We start from the raw sequence: 8,738 nt of genomic DNA on the forward strand, positions 1-8,738 counted from the left end.
ACAGACTTTAGTCTGGCATATAGTTTTCTTCACAGAAAGAAATGTATTTGTCCTTTGGTAGACCAGTTATGATAACTCAGCTTGGGAAAGGCTTACAGGAACATTTATTTTGTTGCATGTTGGTACTCTTGAATGATATGTCTATGATTGAATATAGTTCCAACAGGCAGCCATCAGCCACTCTGGTTAGTATTGCTAGTTGAACTATCATTAGCAAATACTTTCCTAGTCAAATGTAATTGTTTATTTTACAACTAAAAGTACTTGCAGTTGATATTAATACAGTGACATTTTGTTTGTAAGCTAATACAATGAAAGACTGTGATAGTTTATGTGATAACAGTGTGCAGATTATAACTGAATCATAATTAGAACCTTAGCTGAGGTGAACTCATTTTATTGAAGAGCTTCACTGTTACTGTGCTTCAGAAGCGAGGTCCCAAAACTCGAGGGCCCAGTTCTGCTCATGGGATATTAATGAAGTGATTGCTGACACTGAGGACACAAAGCAACAGCTGTGTTTTTCGGGGATAATACGTCTTTTCCAGTGGGTCTGTTCAGCAAAGTGGCTTGCACCTGAGAGCTAGAATGGGGAAATAATAATTACAATGATGATGAAAACTATAACAATGGGTAAATGGTAAGTTATTTTCTCAGAAAATAATTATAAAACATCCTGCATGCACTAAAAAATTCAAGTCAATTCACTGTAGGCTTTTTTCAGATTACTTCTTTTCTGATGGAGATAACCCAGGAAAAGGGAGGATAAGAAAACACAAGGATGAGTGTGGATCATCCTTTAAATCTCTTTACCTTCATCTGGGACATGGTTTGCTCCTCCCTTCTTTCAAGAAGGCACTTAGAAATTCATCCCTCACTTTCAAGTGCCCAAAACAGAGTGCTGGAACAGAATATGGTTTTGTGATCTTAAGAAACCGGTATATAGAATTATAGTATCATAGAATAGTGTGGGTTGGAAGGGTCCTTAAAGATGGTCTAGTTCCAACCCCTGTGTTTGGAAATGCTTGTGACCTGTAAGTAAATAAAAGGTAAGGTCAGGAGCTCTAGCCCCTAAAAAGTTCCCTAAACTTTCCGGCCAGTGGAAAGTGTTTTGCCATCTAGCACAACTTTTTATTTTCTAAACTTTCCCATTTAGAAAAAAAAAAATCTTTACAGATTTGGCTCACATTGAACAGTTCTCACCTCATCCTGATCTTTATCCTAGTTTGGTTACCAGTCCGAAAAATTGACTGTCCATTCATCCTTAGTACGTACATTGGAGCATGAGCCACTGATTCTCAGTGGAGTATGCAGCAACTAAACTAACATTTCTGGTAAAACAGTGTGTTCTTTTGACATCATCTGATACTTTTACAAAGCTGTGCAGATCTCTTCTGGTGTTTATATATGGCAATGGAAAAAGACAACCAGGAGGATCTGCTGTGAAAATGCTACCTACCAAAATCTGTAGGAAAACACTTCAATCAATCTAAGTCATAGCTTAAAGAAGAGCAGAGGTAAATTGAGAAGGACAATTCGAGTTGTTATAAGTCTTTTTTGTTTAAAAAAATCCCCAACATTAAATGTATGACTTGTAGAGACATGCAAAGAAAAGAAAAAAAAAAACAACCAAAAACGTACAAGCAATACTTACAAAGGTGTGACTTGCTATGTTTATTTTAAAACGGGCAGCAGAAATCCAACTAATTTGAATAGGAAGTAGGATTGATTTTACGATGACTGGCCTTCAGAGGATCTACTTAGCCATAAATAGCATCATTTTGTACCATTAGCAGTGAGTAATTATTTTAGGCATTGGTATCATGCAGATTGGCATCAAGACTTGACACCAACTTTCTCAGCGTCTTTGATACCTTAAATCTGCATGGGGAACAAGGATAAGCTTAGAAAGCAGTGAGTTTGCCCTGTTGCTTTTGATAGCATTCACATACAGTTAGGTCCTTTTGAGGAGTGAGCTGGTTGCTGTGCATGCCGGGGCTTGCTGTAACTGTTTGCTAATCCTTCTCACCACTCCTCTGCATTTTTTTCAGCATGGAAATTTTGTAGGGGGAAAACACCAGTGAGCAGTTCTCCACATTGCTCTCACATTTATGGAGCCAAGCTGCATCTGCGAAGAGCATGGCAGACAGCTTACCCACAGTTATCTTGATAAGCATGGCAGCAATGCTAGACCTTGCTGCCCCATCATAGCCAGCACTCATTTTGTCTCTTGGGTGTATGTTGCAGCTCGAGCACCGCGTGGGCCAAGGGTGACATGGGAGGACAGTGAAATTTATGTTGCTTCTTTTGATTTTATTTTCAGAGCCTGGTTTGGAGCTCCCAAATTAATATGCGAAGGTGGCTGGAGCTGGGGATCCACACCGCCTGCCCAGAGGAGTGCTTGGAGGAGCGTGGCTTGATCTCCCTCTTGTGGAAAGTTATCGAAACTAAGTTCTTGTGATACTAAAGAAAAGAAGTCCAGCATGGTCAAACAAATGATGGCAGCAGTTACGGAGCCAGCTGATGCTCTTGTCAGCCCTCAAGGAAATGAAGAGATGGACTCTCTGATTGTACTGCATTATAATTACACAGGAAAGCTTATTTTAAGGGAAAAGGCAACAGATAACATAGACCTGCCCACTGTTGCATTTCTGATCCTGTGTAGTTTCATAGTCCTGGAAAACTTGATGGTGTTGATTGCCATATGGAAAAACAATAAATTTCACAACCGCATGTACTTTTTTATAGGCAATCTAGCTCTCTGTGATCTTCTTGCTGGAGTTGTTTACAAAGTGAATATTCTTATGTCTGGGAAGAAAACTCTGAGCTTATCCTCCACAATCTGGTTCATTAGGGAAGGCAGCATGTTTGTTGCCCTGGGAGCCTCCACTTTCAGCCTTCTAGCAATAGCTATTGAACGCCATTTGACCATGATTTAAAATGAGGCCTTACGACGCAAATAAGAAATACAGAGTGTTCCTTCTCATTGGTACCTGCTGGCTTATTTCAGTTTCCTTGGGTGCCTTACCATCCTCGGCTGGAACTGTATAAACAACTTACCAGACTGCTCCACAATTTTGCCTCTCTACTCCAAGAAGTATGTTGTGTTCTGCATTAGTATCTTCATAGCCATTTTGGGTTGCCATCGTCATCCTTTATGCCCGTAATCTACATCCTGGTAAAGTCCAGCAGTCGTAATGTCACCTAACCACAATAACTCAGAGCGGTCCATGGCACTCCTTAGGACTGTCGTGATCGTTGTCAGTGTTTTCATTGCCTGTTGGTCTCCACTGTTCATCCTGTTCCTCATCGATGTGGCCTGCAAAGTAAGGGAGTGCTCTGTCTTGTACAAAGCCAACTGGTTTATTGCTTTTGGCAGTTATCAATTCTGGCAATGAACCCCATCATCTACACTCTGGCCAGTAAGGAGATGCGTCGGGCTTTCTTTCGCCTTGTTTGTGGACTGCCTGGTGAAATCCAAGGTGTCCAGGTCTTTGCCTGTTCCGCCCACACCAGATCACAGTCGAAGGTAAATCCAGCAGCAGTAATGCCCAGAAGCCAAAGGAGGATTTCCCACCGAAGAAAATTCCATCATGTATCGCTGAGAAGAATGAATTTTCATTTCACAATGGAAACTCTGTAAGTAAAGGACTCCTTGAGACAAGTACCTTTCTGTGGCTTTTAGATTTTAAACTACAATTGTGGTTTAAGTACTTGTGCACTGAAGTCACAGGGGAAAAACACTAACCGTTTATTTAACTTTGAGAACATATTTATCAATCGTTTGCTTTGGGTGTTCAGTCAGTAACACACCCAATGCAGAAAAACCCTTTCATTCTACCCAACAGCCAGGACAGAGTCCATGGACGTATGATGATACTGTGCATCATGATGGCATACCATGATAAAGGCTGCATTTGGCACAGCCTGATCTTGCAAGAGATCAACAAAACCTGTTAGAAACTTAGGCATTCACTAAACACGATGATTATTGGAAAATGATTACTGACTGGGAGAGAAGCTCATTACATATGTTGGTGATTATAATTCTTTATATGTATCTTGCTGTTAATTGCCTTATATGTACGTGGCATAAATAGCTGTATATTTGTACAATTTCTTACTAAAAGTCATCATTTGGTAAAAGTTTACACTATGCTAAACATTGTATTGCAGTATACAGTGTAGAGTGACAGATTAGACAAATAGATGTGTTTCAATGGGGATATTTGAAATGAAGTAGTAGCTGTTAACTGACAGGAACTTTAACATGTCATATCACTGCAGTATTTTTGCTTTTTTTACTGTTGTTCAGATTTTTCATGTTTAGTGAAAGACGACATGACAGTTGTCACTGTGGCATTTCACAACTTATTTTAAACAGTAGTAATAACCACGGAGAGAGGCTATATACATTCACTATTTAAAGTAGTTAAATATGACTATACATGTTATCAAGTGTATGTACTGTTTCAATGCATATATTTTTACTTACTATTTACAATGTATTTATAAATGTATGGCAAACCTATGTAAACTTGCGTACATTGTGAATGCACTACCTGAGCTGAGATTCTCTAGTTCTGAAACAGGACATATCATTTCAGAAAACAGTGAACCACAGCAGGTTCCTGTGGAGTTTCTTCTTTTCTCTCCGGGGCACTACCACAGCATGGAAATGCATTAGAAATTCTCCTTGGAAAAGGAGTTCAGACAGTGGGACAAGATCCCGTTTTCAGGCAGTGGGACCCTGTGCTTCTACTGTCTACAGGCACTTTCACAGATACAAGAATCAAGATGCGGTACAACAGGATCATGCTGAAGGGCATATCTCCCTTTATATCTGACCCTGCCTTGGATCTGGAACAACAGCCTGTTTGAAGACCTGGAGCCCCAGACTTGTTCTTTGGAGAGACTGTTCCAGAGAAACCTGTATGAATACAACTTTATGGTTCATCAGTGGCTTACCAGCCTCAGTACACAATGATGTTCAGCATCAGAGGGCTTCCCTGAGACCTAGAGCCATTTATACTTCACAAAACATCTTGTTTCAAGTCCCCATGGAAGTGGCCCATGGTACTTTCATCAATCGTACTTTATGGCGGAGGCTTCGATGGATGTTGATGGGGAATTCTGAGACTGGTTCCATTGTCTTAGTAAGAATGTAAAGCATCTAACTTTATTAGGCTCTTTCAAGGATTTGTGTTTAATGCCTCAAACCACACCTTGCCTTATGCACAATAAGAAGTAGTTGAGGCTTTTTAATACACAGCCTGCACAGCTTGGAAGAGCTCACCCTTGGATTTACTCTGGTCTTAATCATTTAAAGCAGCAGCATTAGTCTTTCCAAGTATGTACAATGTATAATGTATGTAGCAAAAGCCTTTCATTTTAAAGAATGAAATTAAATTTAGAGGTTTGCATTGTGATTATCTTTTACAAGTTAACAGTTTGCTTGTAAATGTTTTATGCTGTTAGGTGTAAGAACAAAGAAAAACTATTTGAAATAACTGTGAAAAGAATATTAAATATGACATAATTTCTACTAAAAATGTCGAAAAGTGTTGCACTTACTTAAGAAGAAAAAGCTAAGCTAAGCGTGATATAACTGTATGAACTGCAGATACAGTCCTGGGTCAGCATCTCTGTAGCTTTGTGAAACAGAGCTGACATTTGCATTGTCGTGGCTTGCTTAGTGGTTTAGATCTTATAGTGCTATTTGGCTGTATTTTGAGCATCAAAAGTCTCCACTGAAGTTGTGTCTTTGAAACTGCAGCTAAAATGTTTGTATACTTCTAAGTGTTAGTGCACAAGGTGGTGGCACATGGCAGCATTCCCTGCTATTGTAGAGCAGAAAGGCCTTAGCAATGCAACGGTTTGAGAAAACATTGCATCTGACCCCAAACCAACAAGGATGTTATGCAGTTCTCACTGCTTAGGTGAAAGAAAGAAGAACAACTCTTAACAGTCAAAGTCCAAAAACGTGCACATACAAGTTATTTTAACATCTGGAGTCTAGCCTTAGCTATTGTCAGAGTTGATACAAGGTACAAGTAATGCAAGCAAACTCCACTGTTGGAGGCCATGTGATTGCATGCCAATGCAAAAACTTTTCACTCTGCTTTGATTTCCTTCTCTTATTTTGGAGCTGTGGGGATGTTTTGTTAGTTCACTACCCTGCTGTACTTGAAGCAGGCTCCTAGGATTCATAGGTTCACATATAACACTGGTAGTATAATTTACTGAGTATTTAGGACTAAAGAGACTGTTATGGATATATGTCACAGTGGGATGTACCCACTTAAGACTGTTAAGTAAAGCACAGCTTCTGGAACATTTCTGAGCAAAATTTTGAAGTAGGACCAAGTCAAGGCTTAACAGCAGTGGACCATAAACAGTCAGGAGGATATCCTATCCTTGAAGCTGTAAAGGATGGAGAATAGCTTATTTCACCCTAAAATACTGGAAAATTCTTCAAAATACATTCTAGAATCCAAGCTTTTCATCATCTAGGCTGACTTGAGCATGCAGGAAACTGAATTATGTCTCCCTTTTGCAGCTGGTTTTATGCAGAGCAAAAGCTACAAAGGAGGTATTTTATTCATATTATTTCACGAAATTGGAATATTTATTTATATTCTGGATTACAAAAGAAATGCAAATCAAAGCACTCTAAGGAGAAAAAAAAGTTTTCACAAGAGTCTTTCCAAGAGTCCTTTATGCCAGCAGTCTTGCAGAGCATTTTCAACTCATTAGGTACCATAAACATTGAAAAACTTTTAATTAAATCTTAAACCTTTAAACCGAAGTTGTGTGGCAGTTGTTTTTCAAAGAACTTTAAAGAAGGCTTAGGCCTTCTGAGGAAAACGTTGCACTTTCACACTGGGTGTTGTTGCCTCTGGGAATGCCATGCAGTTGAAGGTGGTAGGTTCTGTTTCCACTGTCCCTGGATCAGAGGAAAGCTTTGCCCTGCTTTCCTGGGAGTGGACTCAGTCTCAGGGCTCACCTGCTCCAAGTGCTGTCTGCTGCAGTAGCACGGCTCACAGCAGCTCCTGAGAAGCATTTTTACAAAGAGAGGCTGTATTTGGGGTATCATGAGATGTACTGGCATCCACTCTGGGTAGTGCCACCAACACAACCAAGGGCACAGCTCAGACCCTTGACTTAGAGGGGAAACTGTGAAACCCCATGGCTGCCCTGTGCTGAGGGTATTGCCTTCTCATGGCAGGCAGGCACAGCAGCAGTGACCAGGGGTTTCTGCTTGGCCACATTAGCTGGGAGGCTTGCAGCAAGCCTGAGGCCCATCCCTCCAGGATCCAGGGCACAGGAAGAGGGGGAAATGAGCGAGCAGCTGTATGGTTCTGAGTTACCGGCTGGACTTTAAACCACAGCAGGCCTTCCATGGAGTGGCATGGAGACGCCATGCAGAGGCATGCAGAGGTGTGCTGGTGCCCATGCTGCCTTCAACCTGCATTTATTCTTCCTGAGAGCAACATAACTTCTCAGGGCAACCCCAGGCTCGACTTTTCTTCAATCAGGTAAGAGGGAAGGGCTTTTACAAGGAGACTCACAGGTGGTGAAGTAAGGTGATTTTGGGGACATCAGTCCAGCTAAGTGCCCTTCTGATTTGGAGCCTCTCTCCCCTCCGCAATCCACTAAATACCTGCTTTTTGCATGTAGCTTGTCCTTGCATTCATCCTCCACGGAGTGAGTTACCCTTGGCTACCCTCACCTGTTCAGTGTGCCAAGCATGAAACCTAACTTTTCAGGAGGAACACATCATCTGGCCCAGAAGGAGGGCCTGTACAAGCTATTACTTTCATTGTGAAAATGGTCTCTGTTGGACTCAAGGAGGACAGTGTTGCCTTTGCCAAGGTAAGCAGAGCTCCTCTGGTGTAAAGTGTAACTGAGGTCAAACTCCTCATGCGCCATTTGGTCCTCAGACAACTTTTATCCCTGTTTCTACTGAGACAAGCAGTTCATTAACTTATAAATATTCAATATCCAGGTGAACTTTGTAGATTTATTCTGCTACAAATGAGCATTCCTTCGGGTAAATAAAAAAAAAACCCAAAACACATAAACCCCCCAAAACCCCAACAACAAACAAACCACACAAAAACAGAACAAAAGGCATATGAGAAAAGACTGAAGCTCACTTTGCATGCATTTTCAATCTGACAGTAGTGCTGATTATTTTATTACTTTGGTTAATCTTATACAAACTGAATAATCAGGAAACAGTTGTATAAACACTTATATTCAAATTCTGTTGCTCAAGGACTTCCTTGGAGGCAAAAATTTGCCTCTATAGCCAGAATACCACAATCAGCAGACAGGCAAGAACTTGAGATTCACAAAAGTGGCTGGGAATATAAACAATCACAATATTTCCACATACATTTTTTTTTCTGCAATTCTCAGTTAAAAATGGTTTCTAAAAGTAACAAATATTAATAATAAAAAATGTACAGTCAAACTCCCTTTCACAGCAAAATAGCCATTTTTTGTTTTGTTGTTGCTGCTCACACAATACAAAGAAAAACATTTACCTCAAAAGAAGAAACCTGGCTTCTTTGAGGTTTAACTCTGCAGACTTTACTGAGAAGCAATTACCACACCAATTCAGCCACAAAGGACACAAATATATATCAATTATGATCTTTACATTCTTCAGTTAATAAATTTCACTTATTTGGCATGAGTATATGCCCAGGTGTGTTTGGTGGGTTTTGCCT

At 40.4% G+C, this 8,738-nt stretch overlaps 1 pseudogene; it reads left to right on the top strand.

Annotated features, from left to right (window-relative positions):
* Positions 1-2,339: 2,339 nt before the first annotated feature.
* On the top strand, positions 2,340-4,881 carry LOC117438878 (sphingosine 1-phosphate receptor 3-like; annotated as a pseudogene).
* Positions 4,882-8,738: the final 3,857 nt, after the last annotated feature.

Source organism: Melopsittacus undulatus, unplaced genomic scaffold (assembly GCF_012275295.1).
Source record: "Melopsittacus undulatus isolate bMelUnd1 unplaced genomic scaffold, bMelUnd1.mat.Z mat_scaffold_763_arrow_ctg1, whole genome shotgun sequence".
NCBI lineage: Eukaryota > Metazoa > Chordata > Aves > Psittaciformes > Psittaculidae > Melopsittacus > Melopsittacus undulatus.